General features: G+C 49.2%; 1 long non-coding RNA gene across 1 annotated transcript in view; it reads right to left on the reverse strand.

Moving 5' to 3' along the window:
- LOC116821571 (uncharacterized) overlaps nt 1–16171 on the reverse strand; it is a 30138-nt gene extending 13967 nt beyond the window's left edge. Inside the window, exons 1-2 of the long non-coding RNA XR_004372947.2 lie at nt 16088–16171; nt 15785–15852 (exon numbers count right to left, since the gene is read on the reverse strand). This is a non-coding gene — a long non-coding RNA (uncharacterized LOC116821571). The remainder of the gene's footprint in view (nt 1–15784; nt 15853–16087) is intronic.
- Nucleotides 16172–19230: the final 3059 nt, after the last annotated feature.

The following is a 19230-nucleotide window of genomic DNA, read 5'->3' on the forward strand; positions in this document are numbered from 1 at the left end:
TTCCACCAGATGCGTCTGACGAAGTGGGTATTCACCCACAAAAGCTCATGCTCCAATACTTCTGTTAGTCTATAAGGTGCCACACGACTCTTTTTCTCCTGACTTAGAGCACTTCAGATATTCCAAGTGCATTTGAAGATCTCTGGCCTGCCGTATAAACAAAGTTGAATAACTTCTCCAACTCCACCCCATTTCTGTTGAAAGGGGTAATTTCTGGAAGACAGGAAGAATAAGGGGGGAGGGAATAGCCATTTTTATTAGATTAATTGGACCCATGAAAGGGGGAGTGGACATTTGTCCCACCTTAACTGGCAAAATGTGATGCCTGGATGCTGAGGCTAAGAGGACATCAGAAGTGTGAGAAGTGGGTAAATCGTCCCTTATTTTATGAAAGAGTGGTGGTCTATTACTTGTGTGAACAATGGAGATACATGAAGGAAATGTAACTCCTAGGTTGGGCCAGTTTAAATGGGGCATAAGAATGACTATGGAATCCCTGCAATACCCACAAACTGTGGCTTCAATGCTGAGTAGCACTTATTGACACAAATAACCCTAGCAACGGGGCTATAGATTCTTCTCAACATAAGTCAGAGTGTCAGAACTGAAGGAAATGTTAAACGCTGAGAATTTTTTTTCATATTTTGAAACCGAAACTAGAACTGAATCTGGTATTAAAAACCAAAACCAAAGCCCACCACCTCACTTGGACTGCAGCTCTTAGGGGCAGGGATCGTCTCTTACTTTGTGTTTGTACAGTGCCTAGCACAGTGTGGCCCCTGTTACCGTAATATATATAATGAGCCGCATAAAATGCCATCTTGATTGAAGATGGAGATGCCTTTGATCCTATAAAACTAGTGCTCGCTTCAGCCAGCAGTTCTACTGCAAGAATAAACAGAAGGGGATATTTAAAGTATGATTCTTCATTTATGGTGTACTGAAACTCTGTTAAAATTGTAGGCAGTGACTTTAAATTTCAAGTTTTTATTCCTGGTCCTGCTTGCAAGCCAGGGGACTCTGTAGGAAAACATGTGATCAGTCAGTCTGTAGCTAGACAGTCTAGACTCTAGAGTATGGTGGGTGAGTTGTGCCTCTCTGTTTTAGGGAGCAGCCTGCTTTGTCCCTTTTTGTTTTTGTGTGAATACAAGTTACTTGCAGGTATGTCTCATTTAATCATTTCCCTGCTGTTACTGGGGCCTTCAGCACCAGGGCACCTCGGTCCCTCTTGTTCACTGCCTGTGGCACATAGTAGTCTAGTCTCCTATGGGCTGTAATGCTTTGGTCTCATTTCAGTTGTTGGATTTAGGGTGCAGGTGCTGGTTGATGTCGATGACCTGTGCTATACAGAAGCCCTTTTGTTTGTGTTCTGTTTAAACTGATTTTTTCCAAAAAATTCCTGGGTTTTAGAAAAAGTGTTATTCATTTTTTCCCAGTTTTCACCCTACTTTTGTATCATTCAAATATATAAAAATAACTTATTAGGAAAATACAATACTTTGCATGAGATATGTATTACGATAGTACATTAGTCTGTGTGTATATGCAAAGCTGCCTGTTGAAGTAAGGCTATGTATTAGTCTAGAAGATACACACAATACGCAAACAGGCATGCACGCAAGCTCTGAAGTGCTTGCGCATCTGAATATACTGAAGATTCTCCTGTCCACCACGTACACGTTTCAAGCTGTTAGCAGATAACGGTTTAAAGATTTGACAAACTGAAATGGGAAGAAAACAAAAATTTGTCTCAGAATACATTTCAGCAAACAAGGAAGTATTCAAAAGTTTTTAAAAAAAAAAACAAAAACACAAACCGGAGAAAAGGATGAAGTTGAGTGTATGCATTGCAAATGGTGTAGCGCAATTATTAAATGTAAATATTGTGACAAAGCTCCGAGCCAGTATTTGTGGGTCCCACACTTCCTGGTGGATATAGTGGCCTCAGAAGCTTGGGATCACCTCTCTTTCCCAGTATGGTGGCAGAGGTTACCACTTACTGAGCTATTTTCATCACAGGCCAGTATGAGATGTGGGAAGGTGGAATACCCACAGTCTTTGTTGCTCTTTAGGTACCACTTGGTCTCCTGCCTGGACCAAAGTCTATTTCCTCTTTTAGAGGGATCTCTGTAGAACATGCGGGGGGGGGGGGGAACGGCGGGAACCCGGGCCCACCCTCTACTCCAGGTTCCAACCCAAGGACCCTAATGGCAGCAGCTGTTTGCAGCTTCCCTCCTCCACTGACACTGCGTTGCTTCCCTGGGCCGCTTCCCCATGCTCCCCTTTTCCAAGCTTCACCCTTACCTCAGAGCTCAGTAATACTTCCTTTCCCCTAGGCTCCTCTCCAGAGAGGACTGGCCAGGAGAGCTTTTAAAACAGTATAATTGGTTCCAGCTGTCTCCATTAGCCTATCAGCCTAAACTGACCCTTTCTCAGGTAATTGAGGTCAGGTGCCAGCATTAGCCTAACGACCTTAGCTGGTTAAATTGGCCTCAGGTGTTTTGATTGGCCTGGAGTAGCCCTTGTTAGGCTATCCAGGGAATAGGGCCTTGCTCCTTCTGAGGCTGATCTACCTGCCTTCCACTCTTGTAAGGCTGGTTCTCTGGCTGGTTGCCCCCCTGGCTGCTGTATGGAGGACCCTGCAGGTGTGACCCTCAGAGAGGAGAGCGAGGCCCCACTTTTTCCATTGTTTTTGGGGGGCCCCCTGGCTGGGTTGCTGCTGCCGGGGAGTTGTTACTGTTGCTGGAGCTGAAGAGGGAGTAGAGGAGGCTTTGTTTTGTAGGGTGGGGTTTGTTACATCCCTGCTTCTATGATGGTAGGTGCCTGAGCTGGGGGAGTGGCCTGGGGCCCTCCCCCTAGTCCATCTGCTCCTCTACTGCCACCACCACTGCCCCCTCCACCTTTCAACCTGCCTTCTGGCTCTGTTCTCTGCTCTCCGCCCTAGCAGTTTGTTCTGCCCCTCTAACCATCCAGAGAACGTAGCGGCAGCAAACAGGCATTTGTTTTTCAGATGCCTGTGGGTGCTCGTTTCCCTTCCCTTCCTTTAGGTCTTGTCCTCCCGTCCCTGCTGCATTCAGCCGGTGGGCCCCCTTTTCCTCTGCCTCACCCACTGCCCTGTTCTTGCAGCTGCTTGCCCCCTCTCCCCTTGCTGCCTGCCCTGCCCATCCCCCTTTTAGCCGTCCTGTTTGCTCTGGTTTGCTTTTTGGTCCTTGACTAGTTTGTTTGCCCTGCCCTTGTCCCATGGCGCAGGCCTGGTTGCCAGCCCCATTCCCCCTTTTTTTGGTTTGGTTGTTTTTGACCCCACCCTGTTCTTTGCTCTGTGCCCGAGGCACACATGCTTTAGCCCCCTTCCTGCATTCTGCCCCCTTGCTTCTTGCCCTTTCCCCGGGTTGGCCCTTATTGCCTGTGTGCCCACGTTCCGCTGTTGGTGTTTGAGATTCACCCCTTCTCCACTTTTTTCATTGGTTCCTTCACTGACGCGCTCTCCTCCATGATGTCTTAGTTTTCCCTTCTTTTCCTTAGAGCGGCCAGGGGAGCCGGTTTCTTTTTCATCTTGTGCTGGAGTTGTGTTCCTTGTTCCCCTTTGTTCCTTTCTGTTGGTGCCCCTCCACCCTGCTTTCAGCTTAGCGGGTGGGGTGTGGTAGCTGCTCTTCCCCTCCCTCCCTTGCCCTTCCCTTTCCTCTCTCCCCTTCCTTCCATTCCTCTGCTCTAGTGGCCGTCACCTTCCCTCCTTTCCTCTGGTGGGCGATTCGGGGGGTGGGACTTCCCTGGATGCCCCTGAAGTTCCTTTGGTCCACGTCCCCATACCCTCACTTACGATGGTTGACTCGACTGCTGCTGCCAGGCTGCCCGCCATTGCTACCATTGAGGCACTGTCAGGCAGGGATAGGGGCTCCCGAGACTCCGCTGTTGCTGCTGCGACCTCGGCTGCCTCCACTTCTGAGACTGCTCCCTTGGCCGGTGGGAAAGGCCAGGGGACGAAGAAGGGCAAGGGCCCTGCCCGGAAGATGAAACCTGCCGTCACAGTGGTTCCTTCTCCCACTGTGGCCTCGTCAACAGCTGCAATCCCTCCTTCTCCCTTGCCCGTTGTTCCCTCCACCGGCTCTGGGGGTGCCGCTCCCTCTGCCCCCCAGGGTGTACGCCCAGGTGGCTGCAACCCCTCCGCTCGCTGCCTCGCCGTCTGCTCCAGCCGCCTCCCGGAATACCATTCCTGGCAGCTGGGGCCCCTTTCCCACCCTCACCAGGGAGCGAGGGGTGCATTGCCTCCTGGTGCCGGCCTCACCCCACGTGGAAACCTATGTGCGGCGTTGGCGCAGGTGGTGGGGCTCATGGCTGCAGTGGCGGCCTCTAAGATGTTTGGGAAGGTGGTGATCTTCCTGGCGTCGGTGGCTGCTGCCCAGGAGGCAGTGGAGAGGGGCTTGGCGGTGGGGAACGTTCATGTCCCCCTCGAGCCTTTGGAAGACCTGGTATCATAAGCATAATTCCTAATTCTGAACCTTAGAGTCCAAAATGTGGGTGCCTGCATGAAACCTCCAAGCTTAATTACCAGCTTGGATCTGATAGCGCTGCCACCAGCCAAAAATTTCCAGTGTTTGGCTCACTCTGGTCTCCCCAAAACCTTCCCTGGGGGACCCCAAGACTCAGATGCCCTGAGTCTTACCACAAAGGGAAATAACCCCCCTCCCCTTGTCTTCTCTTTACTTCCTCCCCAGGCTTCCCCTCCGTGGGTTATCCTGGAAGATTACTGTACTTAAACTCCTTGAATTACAAAACAGAGAGGGCAATTTACCTTCCCACCTCCTTCTTTTTCCCCCTCCCAGTCTTTCCCTGAGAGAGACCGTAATCCTGGCACAGGGATTTCTATCCCCTAGAGCCTCACTTAGAAAAGAAAATCCAACAGGTTTTAAAAAGAAAAGCTTTATATAAAAAGAAAGAAAAGACATAAAAATGCTCTCTGTATCAAGATAACAATATACAGGGTCAATTGCTTAAAAGAAAAATATGAATAAACAGCCTTATTCAAAAAGAAATACAATTTAAACATTCCAGCAACTACACACATGTAAATACAAAAAACAATAAAAGCCTATTGATTTACTACCTTTGTACACACAACTTGGAAACTGAAGATTAGAAGCTTGAAGATAGAAAGATCCCTCTCATAGCCGAGAGACAGACAAAAGACACACACAAAGGGACACACACACAAACATTCCCTCCCTGAGCTTTTAAAAATCCGGTTTCCTGATTGGTCCTCTGGTCAGGTGTTTGGTTCCCTTTGTTAACCCTTTACAGGTAAAAGAAACATTAACCCTTAGCTATCTGTTTATGACATGGGCGTACAGGTGGTTCTCTCTTCTGTTCCTCCCTTCCTCCCCAGTGCCGCCCTTTTGCCATTCCTCTCCACCATGGGAAGGCCCCTATCCATCCTCAGCCCCCTTTCATTGGGCTGTAAGGACCCTGCCCTCCGCCACGTTTTGTCATTCCGCCGGCAGGTGCAGGTTCAAGTTCCGCTGGCAGCAAGTGACGAGGAGGCTTTGGAGGGGTCCTTTTTGGTGCCCCCTCACAGGGCCCAGTACCGGGTTTATTATTCGTCGGGGGTGGCCCTGTGCTTTCTCTGCCAGGTGGCAGGGCACGTCCGGAGGTACTGCCCCCTGGCCCGGCTTGGAGGGGCATCTGGGACCACTGATACCCGGAAGGGCGTAGGCTCTATCGTCACCGGCGGCCCTGATCGCCCGGTCCCTGGGGTCACCGTTCCTCCATCCATGACTGTTGTCAACTCCACTCAGATCTTGGGGGAGGCCCCTCCGACGTGCCCAGATGAGCGTGTGGGCCTCTCGCTGAGGCGGAGAGTAGACTGGGGCCCGCGGAGGAGAGGGTGGCAGGGCCGGTAGCGGGACTCGAGCGGGGCTTGCCTCAGGGGGAGTTTGTTCCTTTCCCTGTTGTCCAGCCCTTGTCTTCCCTTGCCCTCCCGTCATTGCCCTCGCTCTCTGGCCCTGACCCAGCTGGCCAGCCCCCCTCTTCGGGGAGCTGGGAGCTTGTGCGGGGGAGATGCTGTAAGCGGGGACCACGGGCCCAGCACCCCTCCCTCGCTGGCGAGTGGGAAGGGACCCCTGTAAAACTATGAAGGGGGTCGCTGGTGCTGGGTGTTCCGTTGCCTCCCCTGCGGATGTTCATTGTTTGGAGTTGGCCGAGGTCACTGCAGCTACAGAGGCTGGTAGTACCATCTCTCCTATGAAAGCAGCAGAGAATCCTGATAGCCGTGTTAGTCTGGATCTGTAAAAGCAGCAGAGAATCCTTGGTAGCCGTGTTAGTCTGGATCTGTAAAAGCAGCAGAGAATCCTGCTACCCCTCTGATACATCTCTCCTATGGAATCCCTCCCTGAAGGGGTTCCAGACAGTGCCCCCACTGCCCCGTTGCCATCTGTGCCCCCTGTCGGCGCCACAATGGCTACTGCCCCGGCTGCTGTTGAGGGGGAATCTGTAGCTGCAGATGGGGAGTTTGCCTCTTATTTTTGCCAAGATCGAGGGCCTGGGCTTGACCCCAACCACCGAGGGAGTGGAGGCCCCCCTGTTGGAGGGCCTTGGTATGGGCAATTGCTATCTGGTGCCTCCATTCCTCCCCTTCCCTCCATCTCAGGTGATTGCCCCTGTTTTGGCCTCTGCAACGCCTCTGGCCCTGACCACTTGCCTGGGCGCGACTGGTAATCTGGCTGACGCTGCCGTGCCCATTGTGGCGGCGGCAGACACTGAGTGGCCAGGCTTTGAGCCCTTGGGTGCCCTGCCCCATGAGACGGGACCGCAGTTTTTGCCTCCCCTCAGCGCTGTAACTGTGGGTGCTCGTTTAGTGAGGCACCTGAGCCTAGCGCTGTGGAGGCACCCCATTCCCTTGCTGTCTCTTTAAGTGCCATGTTGGGTCAAGAGGCACCATGCTCCGGTGGCTCAGTCGCTTGGGCCCTAGATTTTGTCCCTGTTCCCATCCTAGATCTGTGTTCTGTCCCTGTCCCTGACCCTGTTCCAGCCCTGTTCCTGTCCTTGACCTCTCTCCCCTCCCTCCTCCTGTTGCTGCCATCCCCGAGGTTGCCTCATTTTCCTTTCATACAGGCCCCCGGGAGGCGATTTTTGTTTTTCCTTCTTCCAGCCTATCTGGTTCTGCAGTTCTCCTTCTGCCATTGTCTTTGGGGCTGAGTGTTGCATCAGGTGGCGTGGTGCTGGACGGATTGGCGCAACGACAGGGCTTTGATCCCTGCGTGCCTGTCTCTATAAGCCACAGGGCTGGCAGGGGGGTCCAATTGGAAGATGCCCCGAGGTCCGTGACCCAGATCCCAGTCACGCAGAGGAGTGAGATGCACTCTGTTCGTGGAGCCACAAGTGTCCTCCAAGAAAGAGCGCATCTCGATTTTCAATGCTGGGGCGATTTCCATCTTGTTCTCCAGACTGTTAGGGCCATTATGGAGGAGGGCAAAGGGACCGGGAAACGGGATGCTGCAGCTTACCAGCGGACCCACTGCTTCCGTGACGCCCTGCTGGCAGGTTGCAGAGTTTGATTGGCGTCAAGGCTGCCCCCTGCCAAGTCAGCTGTACGCTATGGCCATTGAGCCCTTCCTTTGTCTCCTTCGCAAGAGGTTGACGGGGTTGGTGCTCCGTGAGCTGGAGGGGCGGCTGGTTGTGGCAGCATATGCCACCAACGTGGTCCTTGTGGTCCAGGACCCAGATGACCTGGTGCGAGTGGAGGCTTGTCAAGCTGTTTATTCGGCGGCCTCCTCTGCCCTGGTCAACTGGGTCAAGAGCTCTGGCCTGGTGGTTGGGGCCTGGTGGCGGGCGAGCCCCCTCCCACCCGCGCTTCAAGCCATTCAGTGGAGCACGAGTCCACTGCTCTATCTTGGTGTTTATTTCTCAGCCACGCATCCGTCTCCGCCAGAGAACTGGCACGGTTTAGACAGCAGGGTGACTGGGCAGCTGCGGAGCTGGACGGGACTGCTCCGGTGCCTCTCCCTCCTGGGGAGAGCGCTGGTGCTTATCCAACTAGTCCTGTCCATGCTCTGGCACCGACTCAACACCCTGTGCCTGCCCCCGGTGTTCCTGGCCAATCTCCAGAGGTTGGTTCTGGGTTTTTTTGGCCGAGACTGCACTGGGTCTCTGTGGGTGTTCTCCATCTCACCTTGGAGGAGGGTGGACAGGGCCTGACGTGCATGCGCACGCAGGTCCATGTCTTCCGCCTCCAGGCTCTGCAGAGACTCCTTTATAGTGCAGGTGGCTCGGTGTGGAGCACATTGGCGCACGCCTTCCTCCGCTGCCTGCGAGGGCTCCAATGCGACCGGCAGCTCTTCTTTCTCCATCCGAGAGGTCTTCCGCGAGACCTCTCCGAGCTGCCGGTCTTCTACCAGGACCTCCTCCAGACCTGGAGGCTGGTTTCGGCAACCAGGTCCTTTGCGGTCACCGAGGGGGTTAGATCTCCTCATGGAGCCCCTGTTACACAATCTCCATCTTCGTGTACAGGTGGCGGTGTCCTCCTTGGTGTGCCGGAGGTTGGCCCTGGTGGGAGTCACCAAGATCAGAGATCTCCTGGACTACGACCTGGGGAGCTGGGTGGATCCCTAGGCGCTCAGTCGACGCATGGGGCTCTTCACCCTTAAGACCCCTCGGCGCGTATTCCAGGTGTGCATACTCAAAAGGACTACCCTCTTATATCCCTCTGGCCTGAATCTGTCACAATATTTGTAAACTAACAGTTCTAAGTCTATAACAGTCAACTGTTTATTCAAATGAAAAGTTTTATTTAGGTATTAGAGAAACATTGTTTTCTTAAATTCAGAGGTGGCGTGTTTTGAGTTCTGTTTTAGTTGTGCAGCAAACTTACATTGATTAATGGAATTCGAAGCATTAATTTACAGAATACTCCTCTCTCCCTCCCCCCGTCTTTCCATCCACCAAAATAAACCCCACTATTTACCCAGTAAAATGATGAATAAATAGTCTTTTGCACTGATTTTCACCTGTTTTTGTTACTATGGTAATAAACACTGATAAATTCCTGGGAAAATAAACACTGAAAATGAAGGGCCCTAGCTACAGAGGAGGTAGGGAGACCAGACAACAAATGTGAAAAATCGGGAGAGAGGGTGGGGAGTAATAGGAGCCTGTACAAGAAAAAGACCCAAAAATCGAGACTGTCCCAATAAAATCGGGACATCTGGTCACCCTAACAGGATGTCAGACTGCATGATCTAGTGGCACCTTTTGGCCTTAAATGCCATGATTCTAAGACTAACCCTACACTTAAGCCATGACTGCAGCACAGTTGCACAGCTTCACTGTAGACACTCACTAGAGTCGTAGGAGGGGTTCTCCCATCGCTGCAATTAATCTACCTCCCCAAGAGTATTCTTCCATCAACCTACTGCTGGCTCCACTGGGGGTTATGCTGGCTTAACTCTGTCTCTTGGGTGGGGTGGATTTTTCCCACCCCTGAGGGACGTAGCTATGCCGATGTAACTTTTCAGTGTAAACGTTCCCAAAGTAAAGGGAATGTTATGTCGTGTTATGTTGCATCCCTCTAGCAAAAGTATTTGTTTTTTATCTAACCTCTCCATCTGTATGCCATGAATACTATATACTTAAAAGTTTGCTAATTTGCGCTGTCTATCAACCAGGGCTGGCTCCAGGGGTTTTGCCGCCCCAAGCAGCCAAACAAACAAACAAAAAAACCCCCAAACAAACAAGGCCGTGATCGCAATCTGTGGCAATCCAGCAGGAGGTCCTTCGCTCCCCGCGGGAGTGAGGGACCCGCCGCCGAATACCCGAAAGTGCCGCCCTGCTCCGGAGTAGCTGCCCCAAGCACCTCCTTGATAGCCGCCCTTGCTATCAGTTCCATATACGCTGTATACAGCAAACTGATAGCCTCAAGTTTCATTTCCAGCTTCTTAGCTATTTTTCTTATTTCAGCTCCAGTCTCTCCCTTACCTCCCTCAGCTAAATGTGTGAAGTCTTTCTTAAGTACACAGGCTTTGTTTATGATGGCTGGTATTGCTATCACTATATCCAGCCAGTTTTCTTGGGACACCGCAGGTGGTGTTTCAGCTGAGTCACTTCCCTTTGCCTTATGCTGTCTAGTTGTCCTAGTGCTGCTCCTTCCTTCGACCCTGAACTAGGGTTAGGTTTTTGTTGAGCTGATTGGTTTAACTTTGTAATGTTTCTCTATAATCCTTGAGCTGAACCAGCAGCAGAAATGAAATCATTCATTTGGTCGCACAAGGCCTCAGTCTTCTGAAAACCTTCTAATCTACAATCCTCTTCATTAGAAATTTTCAGGTAATTCAGGCTGTTTTCATATTGCTTGTAGCAACTCCCCAACTTTATCCTTTATCTTAGAGTTGTTAGGAATTTTACATATAACTCTGGAAATATTTGCAACATCACCTAATTCCTCCAAACCAAGACAGAGACAGCCACAATATTTTACTAGATTAAAATAGCCTGAAATAAAACCCCTGGTGTTTGCTGCAGTACTTATTGTGGCACATTTCTTAGGGATTTCATCTGTGTTGTCCACTATTTCCTCAAGGCATCGTATGTAGCTTTCCACCTTCTTTCTTTGCTCAGGAAACTGCATCAGGAAGTCACGGCTACTTTCTTTATTCCTGTTGGATGACAAAGTCATATGTTTATATTTGGTGCCACAAGGTCAGTCAACACATGAGAGCTGGTAAAAGGCTTGGCTGGAATAATCAAATACGCAAATGCAGAAGAGTTGACTACTGGCTATCCATGGACAGTAAGTGCCCCAGTCAAACTCTGTTCTATTCAGGTTCTTATGCCGCAACCCCTCACCTTGTATTGGAATGTGAAGATGTTGAAATGACCGAAGATAGTAAACTGCAGAGACGTAGCTGTTGGGGGAGTGTGGGATTCTATGAAGCTTCTCCTCCTGGCAGGGGGTCTGGAACAATTTTTATAGTATGGGGATGCTGAGAGCCATTGAACCAAACTGAAAACCCTGGATATGGTGGAAACCACTTCAAGCCTGGAGGTGCGCCATATGCGCCGACTCTGTGGGTGTTCTGGGGCTGGAGCACCCATGGAGAAAAATTTAGTGGGTGCTCTGCACCCACAGGCAGCCAAGCTCCCCTCACCCCCGCCTAGGGTGACCAGATGTCCTGATTTTATAGGGACAGTCCCGATTTTTGGGTCTTTTTCTTATATAGGCTTCTATTACCCCCCCATCCCGATTTTTCACATTTGCTGTCTGGTCATCCTACCCCCGCCCCACCTCCTCCTCTGCCTTCACTCCCTGAGTGTGCTACGTCCCCACTCCTTTGCCTACCTCCCAGCCGTTGGCGGTGTTAACAAGCTCTGGGAGGGTGGGGGGAGGAGTGGGAATGTGGCGTGATTAGGGGAGGAAGTGGGGAAGAGGCGAGGGCAGGGACTTTGGCAAAGGGGTTGGAATAAGGGTGGGTCAGGGGTGGAGCTGCATGGAAGGAGTGAAGTGGGGGTGGAGGCGGGGGCAGGGTCAAACACCCAAGGAAAAGCAGGAAAGTTGGCACCTATGGGTGCTGCTGCACCCCCCTCACCTGAAGTTCCAGCACCTATGCCTCCTGGTGAGTCTCCTCTAATACTGATCTCAGCCACAGTGCCTACAGAACAGTCAATGAGGGTTAGATGGCTGGTGTGCAGTGACTGCTGCTGAAGATGCTCATTCTAGTGTTACTTTCCCTGTCCCCCTCCCCCTCCCCCTCGCCTTTTGCTGTATCCACTTGTTCTCCTTCTAGCCAAGGTTGTAAGCTCTTTGGGACAGGGACTACCTTTCTATTTATACATGTGTGCTATATCTAATGCACTGGGAAACCCAAACCTTTCCTGAGCCATCTAGATGCTACAACAATAGCAATAGCTGTAGCTCTCTTGTCATTTGGAAGGGCTGAGACACGAGCTCCCCCAGACAGCTAGTGGCACGGAATCAGCAGTGAGCAGTAGAATGAACAGGAACTTGAAGCTACCTGCTCTACCCGTGTGCTTGAGACCTAGACAGTCATTGGGATGGTAGTGCAGAGAGGTTGTTGCTAGCCAAGAAGTTTGACTGAGATGCCCGAACAACCAGACTCTGTGCGCAGAACAATCTCTGCCTGGACACCCAGCCCACACAAGCTCCTTGTTTGGAGGAGGGGTAAGGGAGTCAACTTCTAGCACAGGATATGTTGCCCCTAGGTTGCTTTCTGCAGAATGGAGTGGAGGAGGGGATGCTCCATTTGCTTCTCAAGAGGAGCCCAGCTGAGCAGAAGCACCCAGTCCCTGGCCAGCTAGTGATCCCAAAATAGCTCAGCTACTCGAGGCATTGGCCAAGGAGAGAGAATTTTAAAATGTGAATGATCATATTTTAACCACTGCAATATATCAGACTAGGGTAGTATCCCTTTTCACAGTCCGTGAGCCCCCTAGTGGTATTCCCTGTGTTCTGTGTTTTAGAAACCCACGGACACCAGCACCGTGTATGTGACTAGGCTGCCTCCCAACTTATTGTGTATGTTAGTAAACATGGTTACTTAGGGCCCAACTGTGCCCATGTGGTTTCTTCATGTAGTTATTGTGGGAGGAGCAAAAGATGAAGCACCTACATGTACTGAGATGGGAAGTATTGTTTGCTATTGGGAATGGGGAAGCACTGGTGGGATTTATTCGGAAGCACTTTGAAAAGTCACTGGAGGCAGAAGTGAGCAGCACTGCCCCTTGACTTGGAACACCTGGAGTGACCCATAGGACACTCCAGCCACTTCCCCAGTTTCTTGGTGTTCGCTTCACGCCTAACAAACAGGATTTGAGCCAGTCATGCAGCACTGCTCTGAGATATCACCCTGAACTGTGTAAATCAGTGCGCCACATGCATCAAAGGAGGAAGGAAGTTGCTTTGCTTTACTGGTTAAATCTCTCTCAGGGTGAACCTGCACTTGACAGTTTCTTAAGATTTCCCACCATTGCCCTATATCCCACCTCAATGATCTATTTGCTTTAAACAGTGAACGGGGAAAGGGCCAGAATCTTAACTGTTAAAATGAAAGCTGAATTCAGGCTGAACGTGTAACAGTTGCGAGACATAGGAACTGCCAGGTTGGATCATACCCTAGTTGTCCAGCTACAGTAGTTCAATATCCTGTCCCTGACAGTGGCCAGCACCAGATGCTTCAGAGGAAGGGGCAAAAAAAACCCTGCAGCAGGCAGCTCTGGTATAACCTGCCCCCAGGGAAAGTTTCCCCCTAAACCCCAATAGTTAGAGGTTGTCCTATGCGCTGAAGCTTGAGAGTGGGACATCTTTCTATCCTAAATGGCACCTGGAGACACTCTCACTCCACATAGTGAGGAACCTGACTTTGATTAACATTGATGGACTTTGAGTGCAAAGGATAGCCTTAAAAATACTAATCCTAGGCACCAATTCTCAGAAGCCCTGCTTATGCTAGGGAAATTTTCTAAAAAATTCCCACTCTGTCCATTGTCAGTTCAGCTTCACAGACGTTAGTAACATTGAGAGCCCCAGCTCAGGACTGATGCTGCTGGCTTTAATGTTGTCATGTAACCCCGCTCAAGGCAGATCTAATACATTTTCAGTACAAAATAATACATCTGAAATGTTTCACAGACTATGCACAGAACTGGAATACCAAAGCCTGCATTTTTCACGTAACATGGAACCTTGTGCAGTACTAAAGGGAGGTAAATTAAAGCAGATCAACTGGCTAACTTCTGTTAGTGAGAATTCTTAACTGACCAAAATTTCTGTGCATTACCTCTCAAGATAAATCAAGGCCTGATTGACCATCATGAAATCTTCAGCATTCAAATCAGTGACAAACTTTTCCACCAGTATCCTCTTCAGATGCATTGATATTTCAAGGTTGTCATCGAGATTTTCTATATCAAATTTAAAATAGGTAAACCAAGTATTCTCTTGTGTTTCGCATGACAGTCAAGTTAAGAGGGGGCAGGAAGCTACAGGCAGTGGTTTGTGCACTGTGCTGTGGTATAGGAGTTTAGAACTCAGTTCCAAGTCTTGATCCTTCATTCCCTGGACTCTCAAGACCTGGAAATGCTCCTCATAATCATGTAGAAGACCCCGATTTGGGTCTCAGTGTCTCTCACTGCAGGCCAAGTGTAATTGAGAGTGTTCTACAGGTTACCTGGGTGACTCTGCTTAGGGTCCCAGTCTCTCATGGCCAATGGGATCATGAGAGAGGAAAGCAGGAAATCCTGGCCCTGAAAGGGTATGTTAAGTGTGACACACTAGTTCTGAACAGTAAAAAATAGAGAGAGAGAGAGACTGAGAAACAGCCTGAGCTGCAGCAGATAATACAGGTACATTCAGAAATACTGGATGCTCCTGAAGACATCCTGGAGGAAAATACCCTCTGAATCTTCTCTGTTGAAATCCTTCAGGAGTATCTTGTTAAAGGTGACTCAAGAGAAGACCGAGGTGGCTGGGTGGAATGACTCAGAATCTAGTCCCTAGTGGGAAGAGGTGCCTGTATTATAAAACTAACAGTGGAGTCAAAATTGACATGATCTGTCTCTTTGTTGGTAGACTCAGGGATTCCACGGACAACAGTCCCACCCCTGAGAGATGTAGCTATACTGAAGCCCTGGTGTAGACAGCGCTAGGTCAGTGGAAGAATTCTTCTGTCAACCTACCTACTGCCTCTCGGGAAGGTGGATTAACTAGGCCAATGGGCGAGCCCTTCCTGTCAGTATAGGTAGTGTCTACACTGAAGCACCATGGTGACATAGCTGCAGTGATGCCACTGCACCATGCAGCATTTTAAGTGTAGACAGAGGCGATGCATGGAGCGGCCTGTGGGGTGATGTGCTTTCCCTCTCCCCAGATTTGCTGCTTGGCTCATACTGAGCATGCTCACACAGACTGACTATGCTCAGTAACATCTGCTGAAGCTGATGCCCTCACTCTGCCCTCCTCCCCTCGCCCCCTCCATGGGCAGGCCTCTGAGTGTAAACATACCCTGAATGCCTTTCCAAGAGCTGAGGCAGAGCTTGTCTTTTTCACCAACGGAAGTTGACCCAATAAAAGATGTTACCTTGTCTTTCAGTTAGTTTGTTATTTTGCCTTAATCTGGCAGATGTCAGATTGAAATGCCATTTGACTGAAACATAAGGCTGTTCTCAGTGTGTAGAAGGCAGAACACTAATAAATCTTCAGTGCTCCGCAGAATCTTCTTTGCAGTAGAAATAAAACAGATCACATTTCTGGCTGGGATTCTTATCTGTAGATGCTAGATGAAGCACAAGAAAATATATCATGAGGAACAATCTTGTGCTAGCAGGACACGAGAGAGGAGTGGACTCAATTATCTTGGTAGATCTTTTTCATCTGTAATTTCTTTGTTCCCTTACTTTAAAAACTGGTCATTTAAAGTGCTCTGGGCGGCTAATTGTCTTGGACTCAGTAATTTAATTTAACAACTCATGTTCAGAGCCTTGTAAGTGTGTCCTGGTAACGATGTGGGTTGGGTTCAAGAGCACATCGGAGTAAGGAAGATAAAGTTAATACTAACAGCACTACATTAGGACGACCATTTGAGAGAAGGAAAGCAAAGTGAATCTGGTTGCTGTGACCACCAGAAACAGTCCGCCGTAGGTTTTCTATAGTAAATAGTTCAGGTTTTACTAAGAATTTCAGCTCCAGTGTGTTATGTTTGCCAGCAGGAGGCAAAACAGTAACACCTTGCTTGATAAAGATAGAAGATCTAAACCAATAGTTCAAATGAAATCCCATTGCACTTACCTCTCGGGCTGCCATTTGTTTGTCTGTGTCATGATTTGTATGGCTTTCCCTCTCCACTGACACCCAGGCTGTGCTGTGGGAGGACAAAGAGCAAAGCTTTAAAAAGAAAGTGGAACCAGGAAACTGATAAAATAGAAACCGAAAGCAGATCTGATGGGGATTTTAGTGCGTGTTTTGCAAGGTTAAATTAAGGTCTTGGGGCTCTGGTTAACAATCCTGCATTAAATTGCCTTTCATCATATGCAGAAAGCCTGTCTGTAGAGAAAAGGTTTATATTGGAATGAGCATGGAACTCCTGGGTACCTCTTACCACCCAGTTCAACATTCAGCCATCAGACGGCTCTCTAATCCTTCTAGAGTCCAGCACAAGAGAGGGAAGGAAGTTGTCACTGGGGGATCTGGCTCAAAAGAGAGCTGAGGGCTCTGTGGGAGGAGCTGGCAGTTGAAAGAAGTCCAGGCAGCTTGAGAGCTGGGTCTGGATCAACAGCCTGTTGCTGGCAAGGGATCAACACTAGCTGCTGCCACGGGTACATCAGGTAGAGAGGTTACACCAAGACTCTTTCCTTCAACACCTAGTACTGGGCTGTCCTTGGCCTTGGAGACTCTTGAGTTAGGAGCTGCTGAGCTGGTCATTTATCATCTCTTTTGCCTGTGACTTTAAAGCAATTGTGCTGAGTTATCCTCTATTAATAGAGTTATCCTCTGTTATCGCAGTGAATGGGTGCTCACCGAGGGCGACAGCTGAAAGAACCCAGTGCTTGAAGCATCTAAAACATTCACCTCTCGGGGTGTGGTTCACCCAGCGTGGTACCAGATACCTACAAGTCAGTGATCCACAGCACTCAGCCACGCCCTGCACTAGGCTTTGGATACAGTGTCCCATGGCTTGCAAAGTACAGCTCAGACCTGTGGGGGCTGCCATCTTCTAATCCTCAGCTCTGCTTACAGAGCTGTGAAAGATCTGCCTTGCTCCCTGATGGACAGAGCAGTGTGTAGTGTGGACGTGTGCTGAATTGGAGGAAGATTCAGCTACAAAGGCGCAGGCAAACCTCCTGTCGTTGCTGTTTTTTTTTTTGAGCCTCGCTTTTGTACCAGCATGTGAGTCCCTTACGCTGTCACCGGTAGCTATCTTTAACATCCCTGGCTTTGTCACTACATGGAACTTTCTGTGTTGGAGAGATTATTTTGGTCGGTTTTAGCATGAAATGAATCTGCACTTAATGCATCTTTTCGAGCGTAGCCACCAGATGGCTTCAGATCATGCCAGTGGCTAGAAATTTGGACTACGATAGCAGTACCAGCAGGAACATAACATTTGAATATGGAGGAAGAGCTTCAATGCCTGTCAGTTCAGTTCAGTACGATAGTTGGTTAGAGTCAGATACACATGACTGGGAAAATGCTAGACACATAATGTGAAAACTTCTAATGTGAAGCCTTGAGAGAGACCAGAGTCTGTTCTGTGCAGCCTAAGCAGGCTAAAGGGAGACAACAGGGGACATGGTTATTTGGAGGAGGGGGACTTGGGAGGTCTGACTGTGGAATGAATGAGAGAGACACAAGAGCCCAATGCTGTTTCGGGCCTGAGGCACATTCTGGGAGTTTGGAGCCAGGGTGTTAATTCAGCTAATTAAAGGGCTGGACGCCTCTGCAAACTGCAGACTTGGAACTGGCCTTCCCAGGAATGCGTGGACAGTTGGGCCTGGGATTTTGACTTGGGCCTATTCCTAGTTCCTGTGTGTGGGACACTGCCTAAGTAGGGAAAGCAGGACATGCTGTGTTTGGAATGAAACCTTTAGTAGAATGTGCTGACTCTGGCTCAATTTGTGTGTGAATGTTCAGAAACGAGCTCCCATCACTTGTTAGTAGAAAGGTTATTCTCTCTCTCTTTGCAACCTGTCTTCCACCTGTGATTTTGATGTCACAATAACGTAGCTATTCTGAATATACCAACAGCCTGGAACCCTCCTCAGCCTGCTAGGAGTTGAAGGTCAGGCCATGGGTCATCCTCCCCAACTCTCCCCTCTCCTACTCCCCCAGTTTGCAGTAAAGTCTTGGATTTGGCTTGTGACTTCAATGTCATAACCATCTGGGCAATCTGTTCTGGGAATGGGCATCATATGAATTGTGTGTGTTTTGCCATATTGATCCTAGCTAGCACAATGGGCGGCTGAATATATTCTGGAGGCTCTGGGCTCTACCGCAGTACAAATAAGGATGCGCTTTCTGAACAGCAGGGCTGGCTTTTAGGGGTTTCTGTGTATGTTTTTGCCACAGCAACGTGTATTTTTAAATTGGAAACAAAGTGCACTCGATGCCCTCAGTGCTCCTCCATTTATATTATCAGTAATTTTGAAAAAGCATTTTTTAATTTCCATGTCTGCTCCTTACAGTTTTATTTTCCAGCTGGATTAATTTTTTTCAAACACATTTTTAATTCATTCATAATGAGTCAGGAATGAAACTGCATGTGTCTAATGGGAAATACATGTGCACAGCTAGGGTTTCATATGGCTGCCAAGTTAGCTCTGCTTAGTCTTAACTCTTCATGGCATAAAATACCAATAAACCCCTCTTTTGCCAGGTCTGGTCTCTTGGTCTCAAAGGCGAGACATGGGAGCAATGTCACAGCTGCTGTACAGGGTTTGGCTTTCTCTTGTTTTCCCTTCAAGGGCTGATACAGCCTTCTTTTTTCTCTAAGTTATTGTCTGTACATCCTCTCAGCTCCCTCTTGATACTCTGGTCCCAAGGGTATGGAGGCACGTGTATTGGTTCCTGGTTAGTGCTGGCTGAGCCCATAAGAACTCATCAGCCTCTTCTCTGCTAGAGTGAGGGTGTGCCCCTCCCCTGAAATGTAAAAGGTTTGACTCTCCACCTTCCGGACACTGCTTTGCTACTGTCCAAGCTAGTTCATGGCTGTGTGGTTGGTTAAAGCACGCTGGCTAGCCTAGAACTGCTAGGACTCCATGGCACGGCTTTAATTTCAAATGAAGGGAGTTGGGAGAATCTCCCTTTCTCCAGATGTTCTTGCAGATGGGGGTGAATTTCAGAACTTTGGAGAAATTTCTCTCTCCTTCATGCCTTTTCTTCACACCCAGCCCCAGTTTCCACTGAGTCTGTACAACACCCAGCATTGAGGCACGTAGGTGCTACTCTAATATAAAAATAATGGTGGCAAGGCACAAATATCTCAGGTATGGCTATCTATTTGCTGAGGTGAATTAAAATGCTTCATTGAGTGTTACAGATGTGGGAAAGGCAGCTAATACACTCAAAACAGAAAGGAAGAAGTTTAATGCTTTACAAGTTCATTTGAAAAGCAGTTACAGCTCTTGTAATTTCACTCCTGAGCAAATCTCTCACACATGCATGTCATGGTTTAATTCCCCACTCTGAACCTTAGCGTCCAAAAGATGGGGTACCAGCATGAATTCCTCTAAGCTTGA

This window comes from Chelonoidis abingdonii, chromosome 1, assembly GCF_003597395.2.
Source record: "Chelonoidis abingdonii isolate Lonesome George chromosome 1, CheloAbing_2.0, whole genome shotgun sequence".
NCBI classification, from domain to species: domain Eukaryota; kingdom Metazoa; phylum Chordata; order Testudines; family Testudinidae; genus Chelonoidis; species Chelonoidis abingdonii.